Raw genomic sequence first — 18,188 nt, forward strand, 5'->3', positions numbered from 1 at the left:
AGTATAGAAATGAGACCAGGGTAGTGGTTGTCAGGGCTTAGGGAGAGAAGCAAGTGTCTGTGGCTAACAAAGGGCAACACAAAGGATCTTTCTTACAGAACTGTTCTATATCTGGGCAACAGTAGTCCTATACGTGACAGGAGAGCATAGAACTAAATACACCCACACATGCACACACATAAAACTGGTAAAATCTGAATAAAACCAGTGCATTGCATTAATGTCCATTTCCTGGTTGTGCTATGATATTATAGTTTTGAAAGATGTTACCATTGGGAGAAACGGAGTAAAGAGTATATTTGTATTATTTCTTACAACTGAGTGTGAATCTACCAACATCTCAAAACAAAGAGATGAAAATGAAGAAATAAATTTAGATATACTATAATAGCATAACTCAAGTGGAATTGAAGCATTTAAAATACTCTAAAGTTCTTGTATCACCCAGGAGGTAAACTTTAGACTTTTATAACTTAAATATGCATGTTTAGATTAGTATGATAGCCACTGAAAGAATATAAACAAAGACTTCCAAACAATTAGAGAAGAAAAAAAATTCCACTGGTCCAAAGAGGACAGGAAAGCGGGGCATTGTGGGGGACAAGTAGAAAATATAAAATAAGATGATCAAACACATACACATCAGACACACAACCATACAGAGGGAATCCAAAAACATCAGGATATGTAATAAACGCAAAGTGACTAAATGATTCGGTTAGAAATTGTTAAATTGTTCAATCCAATCCCATGCTATTTACAAGAGTCCTATCTAAAATATAAAGATACAGGGAAAAAAAAATAATAAAATAAAATATAAAGATACAGGGGCACCTGGGTGGCTCAGTCAGTAAAGCGTCTGCCTTCAGCTCAGGTCATGATCCCAGAGGCCTCGGATGGAGCCCAGCATTGGGATCCCTGCTCAGCGGGGAGTTTGCTTCTCCCTCTCCCTGCTGCTCCCCCTGCTTGTGCTCCTCCCTCCTCTCTCGCTCTCAAATAAAATCTTAAAAAAAAATAAAGATACAGAAGGGTTGAAAGATATTATAACATACATGTAACACACATACACACAGCAGAGGGTGGCCAAAGTTACTGTAGCTATATCAATCATCTGTACAGTTGACAGCATATATAAATGAGGAAAGCATTTCAAAAGAAATTCAAATTACAAAGAAGATACATGGTTTTGAAATCATGTGCCCCAATATAGCCTCAAAATTGAAAGCAAAAGTTGACAGAAGGTCAACTTTTGACCTTCTGATTTTGACAATCATAGTGGCATATTTAACATCTCTCAGGCAATAGAAAAAGTAAAAAAAAAATAGGAAATTGTAGAATTTTAAATAATTATGAAAAAAGAATCAATGGACATGTATAGGACACAGTATCTTAACTGCAGAAACAGACTTCCTTTCAAGTAAAGGTGAAACAATTTCAAAAAATTAACCATATATTTGAGTGTCCAAGCAAGCAACAAATTTTAAAGAAGTGGCATACAGATCACAATCTCTAACAACATAATTAAGCTGAGAGTGAGAAACAAAGGATAATGAGAAAATCCACATTTTAGAAATTGGGACACACACTGCTGAATAACCCATTGATCAACGATAAAATTCCAAGGAAAATTCATTATCGTCAGTTCTACATATCAAAAAGTGAGATACAGCTGATTCTTTTTTTTTTTTTTTCTTTTAAAGATTTTACCCATTTATTTGAGAGAGAGAGAGAATGAGAGACAGAGAGCATGAGAGGGAGGAGGGTCAGAGGGAGAAGCAGACTCCCCGCCAAGCAGGGAGCCTGATGCGGGACTCGATCCCAGGACTCCAGGATCATGACCTGAGCCGAAGGCAGTCGCCTAACCAACTGAGCCACCCAGGCGCCCCAAGCTGAATCTATTCTTAAAGGCAAATTTATAGTCTTAAATGCGTACTGTAGAAAAACATTGAAAAATAAAATCAATGAACTAAGCGTCAATAAATTAGAAAAACAAGATAAACTCAAAGAAACAGGAAAGACGTAACAGAAATGAACAAAATACAAAGAAACAGACAACAGAATCAATCAAGCTGAAACTCGGTTCTTTAAAAAGCATAATAAAATTCACAAGACTTTAGCAAGAGTTAGCAAGAAAAAAAAAAAAAGCCAAAAATCAACAACAGCACAAAATGAGGCTTTTATTTTAGACCTGAAGACTTTGGAAAGATGATTTGCAATTATAACTTTATGCTAATAGGCTTTAAAGTATAGACAAAGAACAGTTTTCTGGAAAAAAGCAGTATCAAAACAGACTCAGAAAGTAGAAAAACTAAGACATCTTCTACATATCAAACACATTGACTCACTAGTCAAAATCTTCCCTTAAAATTTCTAGGCTCCTGTGGCCTACCAAAATGTTCCATGAAATACGCAAGTTAAAAAAAAATCTGGGGCACCAGGGTGGCACAGTCGGTTAAGCGTCCAACTACTGGTTTCGGTTCAGGTCATGATCGCAGGGTACTGGGATTGAGCTCCAAGTCAGGCTCCACACTCAGCCCAGAGTCTGCTTGAGATTCTCTCTCCCTCTCCCTCTGCCTCTGCCCCTCGCACTTGTGCTCTCTAAAATAAATAAGTCAATCTTAAAAAAAAAAAGAAAGAAAAAACATCTAACATAAACGCTCTCAGAGAATAGAAAAAGAAGAAACACTCCCCAGTTCATTTTATGAAGTTAAAATAAAAATAACTTGATACCAAAAGCCAACGAGGCAACTGCAAGAAAAGATATTTATAGGGCAATGTTACTCAATGTGGATGAAAAGGTATTTTGAAAATGTGTTGACAATTTATGGTGCTGGCCAAGATGCAGTATTCATGTTGTAGACAGTCATTCTCTCTGATTACAATGAGACAAAATATAAACTGCAAGGACTCGAAGACTCTGAAAAGTAAATGGCAAGCAGATTGAGATGAAGTCAAAACTTGGAAGAATGATCAATATGGCAGAATGCAATAGACTATATTCTGGGTCATAAAAGTAACCCTAACAATGTTAAAGAATTGAAGTCAAATTAAGTTTTCTGATAACAGAATTAAGCCAGAAATCAACAAACATTTCTGGAACATTGCCAAGTATGTGGAAATTAATGTACTTTTAAATGATGTGTGGGTCAAGGACAACTAGAAAATATTTTGAATTGAACGTATCAATTTATCAAAATTTGTGCCAGGAGGAAAATTTATAGCACTGTTATTATATCAGAGAAGTATCAAGTCAATCATCTAAGTATCCACTTAGAGAAGAGCAGAAGACACCTAAGTCAAGCAGAAGAGTAAATAGAAGAGACTAAATCAATAAAATTTAAAATAGAAAAATAGAAAAGTCAATGAAATTCAAAGCTGGTTCTTTGGGGAAAAAAAAAATAAAATTAATAAAGCTCTACGCAGACTGACCAAGAAAAAGGGAGAAACACAAATCACCAATACCAGGAATAAGAAAGGAAGCACCATTCCAAACCCTACAGACATTAGGTTAAGAAAGGATACTTACAAAGATGACCTTTGTTTAGAAATTCTACAAATTAAATAGATCAATGCCTTGAAAGACAAATTACTGAAGAAAACCAGAATATATCACCTCAAAATACACCTCTTTTACATAAAAACTATTTTGAGCAGAAGGCAATTCAGCCCCAGCAAACACAGGAAAAGCTTTGTCCTCCCTCCTTTATGCCTGAAGGCAGGATGTAACTTCTTCTTTTATAGGAAAAAGACTTCCCAGCCCAGAGATGGCACCAGAGGAATCTGCAACCAAACTTTACTCCATTAGTTTCCTCATTTTATCTGTATTTTAATCTTCCCAGTTTGTTACCCTTGGAAGCCTAAAACTGCTTTCCTTCTTCCTGTCATTTCTCTACAAACATATTGCCCTTTGTTGAAGTTGCTACATAAGCAGGCTATTCTAAACCACCACTCTGAGTTACTTTTCACTGAGGTATCCCCTGTGATGTGCCCCCCCACACAGGTTAGCTGGTTTTCGCTTATTAATCTTTTTCTTACAGAGCCCTAGCTGAAAACAGAAGATGGGTCAGGTAAAATTTTGCCTCCCATACACCAGCACACTCAAGAAGAAATAGATAGCTCACATACTCCTGTATCTATCCAAGAAACTGAAAGGGTCCAGCCGCTTGGGAAAACAATTTGGCAGTTTCTTATAAAGTCACACATATACTGACAATGTGGCCCAGCAATCCTATTCCTAGGTATTTACTCAAATGAAAACCTACGTTCAAAAGCCAGTTTGTAAACATACATAGCAAATTCATTTATAATGCACTAATAAATGAAAAGATTCCATTCCCCCAAAGGTGAACAGATAAACCATGCTATATCCATATGATAAAATACTAAGTATAAATAAAAAGGAATGAACTGTTGATACAGACCACATGGGTAAATCTCAATTGCATTATGTTAGTGACATTCTGAAAAAGGCAACACTAGAGGGATGTGGATCAGTGGTTGCCAAGGGCTAAAGGGGGAGGAGTTACTACAAAGGGGGAGCGCAAGGCAATTTTTAGAGTGATGGACGGTTATGGATCTTCACTGTGATAGTGGATACATGACTATTTGTCAACATGACAGAGCTGGACACCAAAAAGAATGAAGTGTACTGTATGCAGGTTTACAAAGTCTACAGATGTATTTGCAAACTAAAGTCAGCAATATATTAAAAGGATAAGTTTTGTTTTATTCCAGGAATGCTTGATTTTTACATGGAAAAAAAAAACCTTAACACATCATCAGATTAAAGAAGGAAAAAAAAATCATCTCAGGTGCATAAAGTATCTGATAACATTCAAAACCCATTTCATTTTCAAAAAATAAGCAAATTAGGAATGGAAGGGAACTTCTTTATTCTGATAAAGGAGATCTACCACAAACAAAAAATATTCTCGATGGGAAACACTGAAAGCTTTCTCTGAAATTGGAAAGACAACAAAGATGACCACTGTCAGCATTTCAGATCAATATTTTCCTGTAGGTCCTAGTCAGTGCAATAAGGAAAATAAGAGAAAGCAAAAGAATAAGGCAAGAGAGAAAAAACTTATTTACAGATGATTTGGTTAACTATATTGAAATTTCCAAAAGAATCTATATAAGTAATGAGCAAGTTGGCTAGGCATACACCCAACAATTAAAAATTAAATTTTAACAAATTGAATAATTTATAATAGCACTAAAAATGCAATGAACCTAGTAATCGACCTATGAAATGTGTAAGACCTTAATAGAGAAAACCATATTTTAGAATGTTCCAAAGACATAAGAAATGGGAAGACAAATGAAGCTCATGGTTTCCATCGATTGGAAAATTCGATATTATAAAGTTCTCCCCAGAATGAGCTATTGATTGAATCCCCATGGAAATCCCAACAACTTTTGTGAAAAATATAAATTTTAGAATTGACTTACCAGTTAAGTGCAAAAGGCCAAGAACAGCCAAGATCAAGGGAGAGGAAGCAGAGAGATGGACACAAATATTTTCCTATTAATGAATTAGATGGCCAGCAAAATAAATATGTAGCATCACAGAAGAACAATAGTAGGCATATAAGTATCCCCCCAATTTGCTTTAAAATAAACAGAGTTTTTTAATACATTGAAAGCTGATTTTTAAATGGATGCAAACCCATAAAAACCTTCACCAAAACGCCTGCGTATCAAAGCCTTGGTCTACTGATAGATTGGAGTTCTGACCAGCAGTTTGCAAAAACCATTACTATACGTTTTGTGCGACCGCTGACGTATCAGCTGCCCAGGGCTCGCTCTGGGCCAACAGCAACCACAGTGGCTGAGCCCAACTAGGACACATTTGCCATTTATGATCATCATTGTAATGGTGTTGACCCTACTCATAAATCACGCAGAAAAATAGAAGTGTTTATGTGGCCTTCTAACAAAAAAAAAAAAAAATCATTCCAGAGTATTTGCATTTATTATTAAGACTATGCCAGGAGACAGGAAAAAAAAAAAGCTTGTTTTGTTTTTTTTTTTACCTTAGAAAACATTTTCAGAAAAAAACAAACAACAAAACAAAAAACCTTCCTGAAATTTTCTACTTAATGAATCTAGCATATTGGTGCACCCGGCTGGCTCAGTCAGTAGAGGGTTCAACTCTTGATCTCTGGGTTATTTGAGCCCCACGATGGGTGCAGAGATTACTTAAAAATAAAATCATTAAAAAAGTTTCTTTTTAATAAATAAATCTAGTGTAGTGAGGAGCAACATATTCATCTGGACACCTTATGAAAATGGCCGTAAGGGAACATTAGGTCCAAGGTCACATCTAACTTTTACAACTGGGCTAATGCTCCATCACAGTGCTGGAAGACTCAGAGGCTGGAGATTTCAAGGTTCAGCTTGCATCTGAAATCCAGAAAAACAAAAAGCAAAATGTACAGGGGCACCTGGGTGGCTCAGTCCGTTGAGTGTCAGACTCTTGATTTCGGCTCAAGTCATAATCTCAGGGTCGCGGGATCAAGCCCCACATTGGTCTCTGTGTGCAGGGCTGAGTCGAGTCCGCTTGGGTTCCTCTCGCTCCCTCTCCCCCCACTCACTTGCACTCTCTCTCAAGTAAGTAAATAAAATCTTTAAAAAAAAAAAAAAAGCATAATGTACAGGTCAAATGATTGCAGCTTTCTTCTGCATCCTAGATCTTGTTTGTTCACAATAGTCTCAAGTTACTTTTTAGGTTCACCAGTGCCCCTCAGCAAGGGGAGAAAACATAGGGAGTTAAAAAAAAATGTTTTTGAATGTCTAAAGTTTCAATAATTCTGTACCATTTGATCAATTATGAAATAGTAACCTTAGAAATTTTTAAATAACCTTTTCAGATAAGAATGAAGATAATCCAAGGACTCCAGGACCAGGACCTGAGCTGAAGGCACACGCTCAACCGACTGAGCCACCTAGGTTCCCCGGGAGTTAAAATTTTTAAAAGCACAGTTATGTGCAAGAGGCAGCAGTTACCACCGCATCCGTATTCTCCCCCTGCACTTTGAGATGTGGTCTCAGGGTCATCTGAGCTGGAAGAAACCACTATTGACTGGAGCAGTCGCAAATCTAAACTCTAGTCATGAAAAGTCACAATAAGGTAAAATTCCAGCAGTATGGGCAGAAACAAAAAGGTCATACACCTGCTGTGTGGTGAAGCAAGGAATCAGGACCAAGCATTCCCAAAAGAATTCATAACAATTACAAAAGTAAAGTCAAGTAGCTTTGGGGGCGGTTAAAAAAGTTCATCAGAAAGAAGAAACTAGAAAATAATCAAATTCAGTGGAAAAACTCATTTGCAGGTTTATGGTCAACCTCAGAGCATTTTCATCACACCCCTAGGGTAAGGATTTTGCAGCAGCTGTGGGCAGAAGGTGTACCCCAGGGTCACAAAAGGAGAAAGGAAGTGAACGTACAAAGCCCCAGCAGAATCAGACAACCTCCACTGGCAAAGGTCAGTGAGGGTGAGCTGGGTTTACACACCTCTGACCCACTTCAAACCTTTGTATCCCTCAAAGGACTGATGCCTTCTAAATGTTATGGGTCAGGGCCAACATGGAATAGCAGCAACCACCATTAGCCTGAGGGGTTGGCTAGTTTTTAATAGTCCACCTGACTCCAAAGGAAAGACTCCTCCTCTCGTTCCTCAAGGTCTCCCAGGTCCTCGCAGGAGATTCAAAGGGGGCATTCCTACCTCCAGTGTTTCCTAGTGTCGATTTCTATTGGACATCAAACAAATGCAGGCTAAAGACATTAGAAGTTGGCTTTACTGAATATTCTCCATAGCTAACCGTAGCCGACTCCTAGTTCTCTCTAGTGAGCTAGGATTTCAATCTAGGTAACTCTCAGGACTTCTAGTTCATCTTGAAACCTAGAAATTCCTTCCCTTTCCTATTGATTCACATTTCAGTTATATTTAGACTTAACCAGTCCCAGCCATCTTTAGCCAGTCTCTGTTCAAACAATATACATGTGTTTCTTACACTTTCAATTCTATTAATTATTTTTGAGATTCTCCACTGATATTTCTCCAGCTATTTAGAGAGGAGTGTGGCAGGGCAGAAAGAGGGCATGATTTAACATCATACAAGCTGACGTCACATTTACCAGCTGTGAGACCTTGGATGTAGAACCAGTGCCTCGGAGGCTGGTTCTTCATCTGTGATCTAGGGACCGTATTCACTGTGCAAGGCAGTTTTAAGGATTAGTGGAGATGTACCTAAAGCATTTAGCATTTAGGAGCTGCTCAAATGACAGGTGTTTAAAAAATCTTTACTGTGGCAAAATATTTAACAAGATTTACAATTTTAACCATTTTTATGTGTACTTTTTTTTTTAAGATTTTATCCACTTATTTGAGAGTGAGAGAGCACAACCGGGGGGAGCAGCAGAGGGAGAGAGAGAAGCAGGCTCCCCGCTGAAGAGGGAGCCCGATATGGGACTCAATCCCAGGACCCTGGGATCATGACCTGAGCCAAAGGCAGACCCTTAACTGACTGAGCCACCCAGGCGCCCCATGTGTAAAATTTAGTGGCATTATGGACACTCACATTGTTGTACAACTATCAGCACTATCCCTCTCCAGAGCTTGTTTAATCTTAAGCTAAAATCCTATACCCATTCATTAAACAACTCCCCCTTTTCCCTAGCTGCTGGCAAGCTCTATTCTACTGTCTCTGTGGATTTGACTACTCTAGGTAAGTAGTGAACTCAATCTCTAGGCCTGAGCTGGAGGGACTCCAGCGCAGGGGTCACATCAGCAAACCAAACTTTGCTGTTCCTATAAATGCTCCGACTTGACCAGGAGCACCTTATATCCAGTCAGTCAATCCCCAAATGCTGAGCCAACTCTGGGCTCTACTTAGCTCCTCCTTCCTTGATCTTTCTAAATAAGGTCACGTATGCACCCCAGACAATCAAATGCCCTGTCTCTGCATTGCCCTGCTAAAGCTGTGTATCATTCCTGCTCTCCCCATATCCCTCAGGAAGAGAGTTCATTGCTAGACACTATGTTCCCCCACCCACGGCTTGCTTTCTATTACATAAAGGACAAGCATCACTAATTTATTTTTGTCCTCTGACAGTAGAATCACACAGTATTTGTCCTTCTGTGATTGGTTTATTCCACTTAGCATACGGTCTTCCAGATTCATCCCTGTTACAGCCTGTGTCAGAAGCCTTGCCTTTTTAAGGCTGAGTGGTATTCCATTGCATGTATAGACCATGTATTGTGTGCTTATCTGTTCATCTGTTAATGGACACCGGGGTTGTTTTCATCTTTTGGCTGTTATAAATAATGCAACTGGCAAATTTTTTTTAACTATAGATTTGTTTATACCAAATATACACATTAAGCAATCAAAATAGTTTGCCCCAGGCCCACAAAGGTTGTCTTCTTAGAATATCTTCTTCATGACCCTATGTGAGGGAAATACAGACAACTCCTACTTTCTATTGATAAAAATCCTATTTAAAACCTCTCATTACCTTCTCACACCCAGAGGAAAAAAATAGTTCGACTACGAGGAAAGAAACAAACTGCTAATCACAGTTATTACAAACTGTGAAGTTAACGCAGAGCAATCTAAAATTTGAAAATGCCAACCACTTACAAATTATAGGAAAGTATCTGTGCTTCAGTGGAAAAATTATGCATTGTTCACCTCATCCACTTTTGGGTTTTCCAGTCTAGACTTGCACAGCCTAGGTCACAAGTTGAAGAGAACCAGTGGCAACAGAGGATTCTGGTCTGTGCATATGCAAATGAATCTGTCCCCTAGAGGGGCAATTCTCCCCCGCCATGGCAAAGCTGCTTTTGTATCATTTTCAAGTTCAATATTCTTGGATGGATTCCTGGTAGAACTAGATCTACCAGTCTTTCCCAACCTTTCCCAGGGTTTTGCCAACCACTTCCAGCCTGCCTGGCTCCCTCTCCCCAAATCTCCCTCAGATGGGATGCAAGTTCATTGCCAGAAATTCTTTAATTTCCCCTCAATGCCTCACCCAACCCAGGAATTCATAGACCACACTTTTTATCACAACCACCCTCTTCCCCTCCCCTTCTACAGGCAATCAAATCTTCAGGAAGTAAAAGTAAGCCCACAGAGAGACCCAGGCCTCAGATCACGGACCTTCCATTGGAGCAATAGGCCCCCAAATTAGTTCCTGAAGCAGGGAATGGAGGGGGTGGGTGGAATCTTAGCTATTACGTGGCCTTTCAAACTCAACCATACTTACGTATTTCATTCCTCTTCTGAGTATTTAATGTTTCTTAGGGAGAATTTAAATTTTTCTCCTTGGGGAAAAATAATATGGTAAAAACAAAACAAAGACACTGCCTTGGGTCAGCATTTCTTTATCCATAGCACTATAGGGTTCCCCCAATCGTGAAGTTTTTAATCCTGCCCACATTTTTAGGTCTTCCATTTACTTTTTCAACCAATACTTGAGGCCCTAAGCGCTGGTGACACAGTGAACAGACAGATGTGGTTTCTGTACTCCTGGGGTTTTACCACCCAGCTGAGGCAGAGGGTGGGGTGTGGGAATATAAGAGATTATGGAGATTTTTTTTTTTAAGTCTGAAAAGATACACAATGGAGCTTTGGAAAATGAAAAATGTCATGTAAGTTTAGATTGTTACATCACAAAAGAATGAGGACTGTTACATATTCTGTGTTGGGGGGGGAAACACCATAGGAAGTTGTTTTCCTGAGGGAAAAGAGCAGTGTCCCACACTGTAAGGGGTATGTAGGAAATTTCAAACTACTAGCTCTAAGGGTAATTTAAGTGTTGCTAGCATTATCACATTTTTGTAAATTGGTTCACTTTTATCTAAAAGGAACTCAAAGTAAACAGAGGCCCTTTGGAAGCAGTGGTGGTAGGGACCACCACCAGAGGGAAAGCTTTGGCAGAAACAGCTGGAACAAACCAGCCTGACTCCTGCTAACCAGCCTGACTCACTACTCCTGTGTCATCAAGTTACCATCCCACAGCTGATTAGTGAGTGAAATGCATCAGGTGCCAAGCCTTTGGACAGTGGGCCTCACACAAATACGCCCTCCTTTTGGCAGATGGCTAAAGGGCTCAAGTTTAGGGGTCATGTAGAATGAGGGACAATCAAAATGAGGACACATGATCAGAGAAGGATGGAGACGCACAAGTCTATCTTTAAAGTTATTTGTTGGGTACTTGTTAATTATCACCAATTCCGAATAGCAAGAGGACAGAAGTCACATGTTTTTCTTAAAAAGCTTCATCATTTTATACCCTTGCCAGTAACCAAAAAATTTTTTATAATTGGGCTCATTGGCAATAGATTTCTATTTCCATGACTTATTATACTGAAGTTTTGTTGTTTCTTGAAAGGTTTGAAAATTCTGAATGTGTACTCTAACACTGGTTGGCACGGAAGCTAAGCACTATGTATTAAGTAAGTTTTAGCTAACAGCTCAAGTGATTAACCAGGATATGTCTCGAGTCAGAACTTTTACCAGATAATTTTTTTAATTAAATTTCAAACCCATCAGGCTACATTATAAACAAAAGAAACTAATTTTAAAAAGTTAGAAGTCTCCAATGTTTTCAGGAAAGTGATAGCTTTTTCCTTTTCCCTGAAGTTTTAAGATCTCAAAAAAGTAAAGATGTTGGCAATGCTAGTAAGAAAAAAACAGAAGGAATGGAGGTGTAACCACCCCCAAGCTAAGGAAGGTGGTAAAAGGTTCTATATATGCTTCATCCCCCACTGGAAAAGCACAAGGTTACAGTTTGTGGTGCAGCTGTTAGTCCTTAAATAGGACACAAACAAGTTTTTGCTCACGAGCAAATAATCAATAAGGATTGGCTACCTCCAGGAGCCGGGATCGTGTTGCCCTTAATGGGAAAGGTCTGCAGTAGCTGCCTGGGACACAGAAGCAAGGTAAGGCCGCGTGTTCTTTCTTGATCCCACCTTAGATCCATTAAAAAAAAAAAAAAAAAACCAGGACAAGCATGCCAGGCAACCATTCCTTAACTCTTATCAATGATTGCAATTAGGATGTTTTTGTCCAAAACCAAGCATTTTGTTTTGATAAATAAAATTTGATGGGTCTACACATGGATAACATGGATCCTACATAACATTTCTTACCCACTATTGTAGAATGGATGCCTTTGGATACATATCCTTTTATCACTTTTGGGGAGAACCCACGCTATGTAAGGTAGTAGGAACGCAGGCAAACAACGTGGAATAAATAGAAATAAGGACTTACCCCAACTCTGAAGGAGATTCTAAACATGGTGTGCAGATGAGGAATATTTAATAATAATTAGCTTGTTCAAAGAAATTAGGGCTTTTCAATTGCTGAACAGTGAACATCCAAAGTTTTGAACACATACTCGTTGGGGAGGCTGTAGAAGTTGTTCTCACAAATATTACCATTGGAAGTGAGGATTAGCCAAACCCAGCACTGCCCTCGGGCTATTCCCCATCTAGGCATTTATTCTGCAAATATGCTTGCACAAAATGCAGAATGTCCAACATACAAGGTAACTTAATGCAACTTGGTTTACAATTGTTTGTAATAATAGCCGTACTGTTTCCTACCGCCTTTGTAACCAATTCCCGTAAACACAGCAGGTTAAAACAACACAAATTCATTATCTTACAGCTCTGGAGGTCAGACGTTCACAATAGGTCTTGGCCCAGCTAAAATCAAAGGCTTGTTCTTTCCGGAGGTTCTAGGGGAGAGTACATTTCTGAGCCTTTTCCAGCTTCTAAAATCTTCCCACATTCTTTGATTCCAACTTTCTAACACTCCAAACTCTGCTCACATCCCCTTCCAGACTGATGCTCCTGCCTCCCTCTTAAAAAAAAAAAAAAAAAAAAAAAAGGACTCTTGTGATTGATTACATAGGAGCCACCTGGATAATAGACTAATCTGCCCTTTTCACGACCCTTCCCTTACTCGAAGCTGCAAAGCCCCTCTGCCACGAAAGCGACACACTCACAGGCGTAGGGCATTAGGATAGCAGACACCTTACACTCACCCTACCACAGTAGCAAGAGCCTGAAAACTGCCGCTCCCTTGTGGACTGGTTAAGTAAGTTACAGCAGATTTCTATCATGGAGTATTATACAGTTGTTTAAAATATGAGAAAACTCACGTAAGAAAGCAAAATATAATGTTAGGTGAAAAAAGCAAAATACAGAACGGAGACAGGAATGTAGTATATATAATGTACTTGTATATATAACATTTCAACTATCCCTGGAAAGATCAGAAGCAAAGAAGGTGCTTGCCTGCAAGGCAGGAACTGAATGGCAGTATTAAAAGAATGAGACTTTTCACCATATACTGTTATAATTTTTTATTTTTGAAACCACAAAATAATAAAGTCTAGAAAGAGGAAAAAGCAGCGCAAAGGAAGTTATAGAAGGGGGAGATCCACGTGGCTTGGGGTCAGAAAGGCCAGGTTTCACAGCAGCACGTACAAAATGGTGTCTGATTCCAAGGCCGCATAACAAATGACCTCAGTTGGGCGCCTGGGTGGCTCAGTTGGTTAAGCGACTGCCTTCGGCTCAGGTCATGATCCTGGAGTCCCTGGATCGAGTCCCACATCGGGCTCCCTGCTCAGCAAGGAACCTGCTTCTCCCTCTAACCCTCCCCCCTCTCATGTACTCTCTCTCTCTCATTCTCGCTCTCTCAAATAAATAAATAAATCTTTAAAAAAAAAAAAATGACCTCAGCACTTAGTGGCTTAAAACAACAAGTACCCAACAATTGTCTCACAGCTTTCGAGGGTCAGGAATCTGGGAATGGCTAAGCTGGGTGGGTCAGAGTTTCTTTAGAGGTTGCAGTCAGGTTGACAGCTGAGGCTGGTGTCATCTCAAGGCTGGGCTGAGGCTGGAGAATCTGCCTGCAAGCCAGTACTTGGCCTGTCCCCATGTGGGACATTCCATAGGGTGCTTGAGTGTGTCCATGACATGGCAATTGATGAGTAATCCGAGAAAGAGAAAAGGAGAGAGGGAGCGAGGGAGGGAAGGAAACAGAGATTGAAGACCAGCCCAAGGCAGAAGCCCCAGTCTTTTATAATGCAATCTTGGAAGTGACATGTCACTGCTACCATATGTCACTGGTCACACGGACCAACCTTGGTACAACGAGGCAGGGTACAGGTGAGAACACCAGGAGGCGGAGGGCTCCTGGGGAGCCATCTTGGAAGCAGGCTACCACAGAAAGTACAGAGCAGTGGAGGGCAGGGCTCTGGTGAGTAAACATGAGGGAGGCAATAAAAACATGAGTGACTGTAGTGAATGTGGAAGACAAGACGGAAATAGGCCTAAGTAGAATCATAAGCATATCCTGGGAAGCAGTGAAAACAAAATATGGAGAGTAGGGTTTGCCTCAATTACCAAGCCCCTGATTCACTATTCTTGCCATGCTCACATCTGTGTTCTAGTCCTAAGCAGTCTTATCACACTGGAAGATTCTTTCATACATGTTAGCTTCTCTCTTCTGCTAGGAGGAGATGTCTTCGAGAAGAGGGCATGTTCGTACCCCTGCCACCCACTACCAGTAAAAGGAAGCATGACACTGTGGCTTGAGCAATACAAACTGAGCAGCTCCTGCAGCACCAGTCCTGACAGCCTTGAGAAACTAGTCTTCTTCTTAACAGATTGCCCAACTCTTAATTACATTTCATTCCAGAACATTCGTCTCTTCTTTTTCAATGGCAGCAGTGACATTGTATCAAAATACAGAACGGACATCACGTGCCTCCTGATAAGATGTAACGAAAGAGACAGAGCAGCATCTGTGTAATATTACACTCCTTGTAAAAATATTTGACTCAAAACATTAGGAGGCAACAATCAGACAAATCCAGCATGGAACCTTCTATAAGACAACTGGCCTGGCCACTTCAGAAATATCAGTGTCATGAAAGAAAAAAAAATACAGAGACTATTCTACATTAAAGGAGGCTGAAGGACTATGACAACTCAATGCCATGTTTAATCCTGAAGAGGGTCCCAAGCATTTAAAACGAAAGAAAAAACCATAAAAGACATCATTAAGACAATTGGGAAAATACGACTAGGGACTATGTATTAGATAATATTACTATATCAATGTTAAATGTTGGGGTGTATTAGTAGTATTGTGGTTACAGAAGAAAATGTCCTGGTTCTTAGAGGAGAAAGATGCTGAAGTATTTAGGACCATGGTGTCATGGTGTGTCACTTTCAAATGGCTCAGCAAAAAATGTGCTTATGTACATTTGTGAGTGTGTATGAGTGTGGGCAGGGGAGAGAAAGGCAGAAACCAAGTGTGGCAAATTGTGAACAATCACATCTATGTGAAGGGTATGGAGGTATTCATTGTATGACTTTGAACTATTCTACAGCTCTCAAAATTTTCAAAATAAAAAGTACATATATCTATGTTTCTGCATATACTTCTGTTCTACGTATATACGTATACATATATACAACAGAGAGCATAAACTTAAGAGAAGTTGAGTATTTATGTAACTATAGTGCCCAAGGGGACTAAGTCCAATCTTGAACAGAACCGTTACTCTTTTAAAGATCGGAAAAGCCCACCTCATATTCACAGTGGGACAAACTAACCCAAGAAAACCTTGTCATTCCAAGGAGCTGAGCCGCAGAAGGCAGGATGTAGATCTTTTCATTTCTTATCCCACTGGAACAGGTGATGGACAATCTTCTGTGAAGGAGAAAGGATCCAAATGTTCAAAGTGCAACGTTATTTGAGTCATGCGGTTACTGAACTCAGCCATTCTTAACTTCATTCCTGAAGTAGACTGGGAAGTTTTGTCCTGAACTTTGTCATATTTGGTCTTCAGCGGTGTAAGAGGGAGAGGGGGCTTGTGATGCAGGCCGCAGAGCGCCGCTCAGAGGATGCTGGGACGTAATGGACGTTTCCCAGGCTGCAGGCTGTGAGGCCATGGTTTGGATTCCTCTACCAGCCCCTTTCTCAGAATTCTATAATACACTAAACCACAGTTATTCTCCCTTTGCAGACTACCAAGCAAGAGTTCTGTAGCTACTTCATGTCTCTTAGAGCTCATTATGCTGGCTAAATCGTTCATATTAATCTCTATAAAAGATCTCTTAAAGAGGCGCCTGGGTGGCTCAGTTGGTTAAGCATCTGACTCTTGATTTTGGCCCAGGTCATGACCTCAGGGTCCTGAGATCGTCAGGCTCTGTGCTCAGCATGAAGTCTGCTTAAGATCCTCTCTCTCCCCTTCCTTTGCCCCTCCCCCACCCCTACCCCCCTCCTCCTGCACCTGTGTGTGCTCTCAATAAATAAATAAATAAAAATTAAAAGTGATCTTTAAAAGGGAGCCTCCTTCTCCCTCTCCCTCTGCCACTTCCCCAGCTTGTGTGTGCTCTCTCTCTAAAAAGTGATCTTGCAAAAAAAAGATTTCTTAAAGATCAGTTTGTGATCATCTCACCCTGGAGGACAAGAGAGCAGGTTCAGGTACGTGGGATTTCCTACAGAACACTGTCATGATTATTTTTCTCTGAGAAATGGGAAGAAAGGAGTCCCACGAATAAATCCAGGTGTAGCTACTGAATACAATATGTTGGAATGCTGCAAATAAAAGAATAGGAAGTGACTTTATATTGATCAACAAGACCTGGCTGCAATAATACTTTGATTTTCAGCAGTACTCGGCTCTGTTACCTTAAGCAAGATAAAGTGGTTGGTTCATAAAAGGTAGGTCCCTGCTTCTCTGAATTGATCTTACAGCTAACTCAATGAAAAGTCAGTCCCTTCTTGTGACAACTTTGAAGAAGGTGAATCAATGAGGAACAGCCTTCCCTCTAACAAACCAGAGAGACAAGTAGAAGAACCTCTGGACACAGTATGGAACGTTGTAGTTTTACACGATCACCTTGTTTGGCAAAGGTCTGACATTTCCCCCAATCTTTTCAGCTTTCCCTGCACATGAGCTGTTGTGGACATGCCTCCCCTCCAACCTTCTACCATGGATGAGCAGTGTCATGGTGCTGGGGGTCAAAATGCAATATAAGTCCTACTGAAAGGGAGGGACAGGGCCTCTGGGTGGCTCAGTCAGTTAAGCATCGGACTCTTGATTTCGGCTCAGGTCATGATCTCAGAGTCGTGGGACTGAGCCTTGCGTTGGGCTCCACGCTCAGCATGGAGTCTACTTGGGACTCTCTCTCCCTCTGCCCCTCCCCACCCTGCCCCCCACCCCCAACAGTTGCACTCTCTCAAAAAAAAAAAAAAGAGAGAAAAGGGAGGGGCACTAGTAAAGGCCCCAAGTTTTCAGCTAAGATCCCTGAAATAACTACATCCTAAGAATAAAGCAAACTGAAAATAGACCACCCTCAGGTAAATTAAGATGATTTGTTTGTACCTAACTGCCAACCAGAAGTAAATAAAATCCTTTATAGATAATATCTACCAAAACCTCTATGATTTTCACAAAGAATGTCAAGCATTCAATAAAAAATTACCAGGAATGCGAGGATATGTGACCAAATGACCAAAAAGCAGAAAAGAGAGACAAATCTATAAGTGATTCAGGTGTTGGAATGATCAGACATGAACTTTAAAGTAACTGGCAATATTACGAGACTCAGGCTTTGAAATAACTAATAGTCGTCTGTCTCTTGATCTGGGTGCTAGTTATGGGTGTGTTTACTTTGAGATAATTCACCAACCTGTATATTTAATACTGTGTACGTTCTTGGACATATGTCATATTTTAATATAACTTTACAAAAAAAAACTTGTGGAATGCATTTAAATCTGGGCTTAGAAGGAAATTCATAGTCTTAAATGCACATATTTGAAAAAGGAGGCGGAAAAACAACTATGTTATCATCTAAAAGACTTTTTTAAAAAAGATTTTATTTATTTGAGAGAGGGAGCGTGCAAGAGCAGGGGGGGAGGGGCAGAGGGAGAGGGACAAGCCGACTCCCTGCTGAGCAGGGAGCCCGACATGGGGGGCTCTATCCCAGGACCCTGGGATCATGACCCAAGCAGAAAGCAGATGCTTAACCGACAGTCACCCAGGCACCCCTCTCAAAGACTTTTTTTTTAAAAAGAACAGAAAACTTAAAAGATGGAAACAATGAAGATAAAAGCAGAAATCAATGAAATAGAAAACAAATGCATAAT

General features: G+C 40.0%; 1 protein-coding gene across 4 annotated transcripts in view; it reads right to left on the reverse strand.

Annotated features, from left to right (window-relative positions):
- Positions 1-18,188, reverse strand: part of FANK1 (fibronectin type III and ankyrin repeat domains 1) — a 99,761-nt gene that overhangs the window by 71,656 nt on the left and 9,917 nt on the right. Inside the window, exon 2 of one of the 4 annotated variants that reach the window (XM_081823315.1) lies at positions 15,644-15,740. The exons of 2 other annotated variants lie outside the window; for them this stretch is intronic. The gene's annotated coding sequence lies outside the window, so the exon portion shown is untranslated. Of the gene's footprint in view, positions 1-12,678; positions 12,883-15,643; positions 15,741-18,188 lie in introns of those variants that run through there. One more of the 4 variants, XM_081823316.1, reaches the window with a different exon arrangement.

Source organism: Leptonychotes weddellii, chromosome 6 (genome assembly GCF_054177405.1).
Source record: "Leptonychotes weddellii isolate Sample4059 chromosome 6, ASM5417740v2, whole genome shotgun sequence".
Lineage (NCBI taxonomy): Eukaryota > Metazoa > Chordata > Mammalia > Carnivora > Phocidae > Leptonychotes > Leptonychotes weddellii.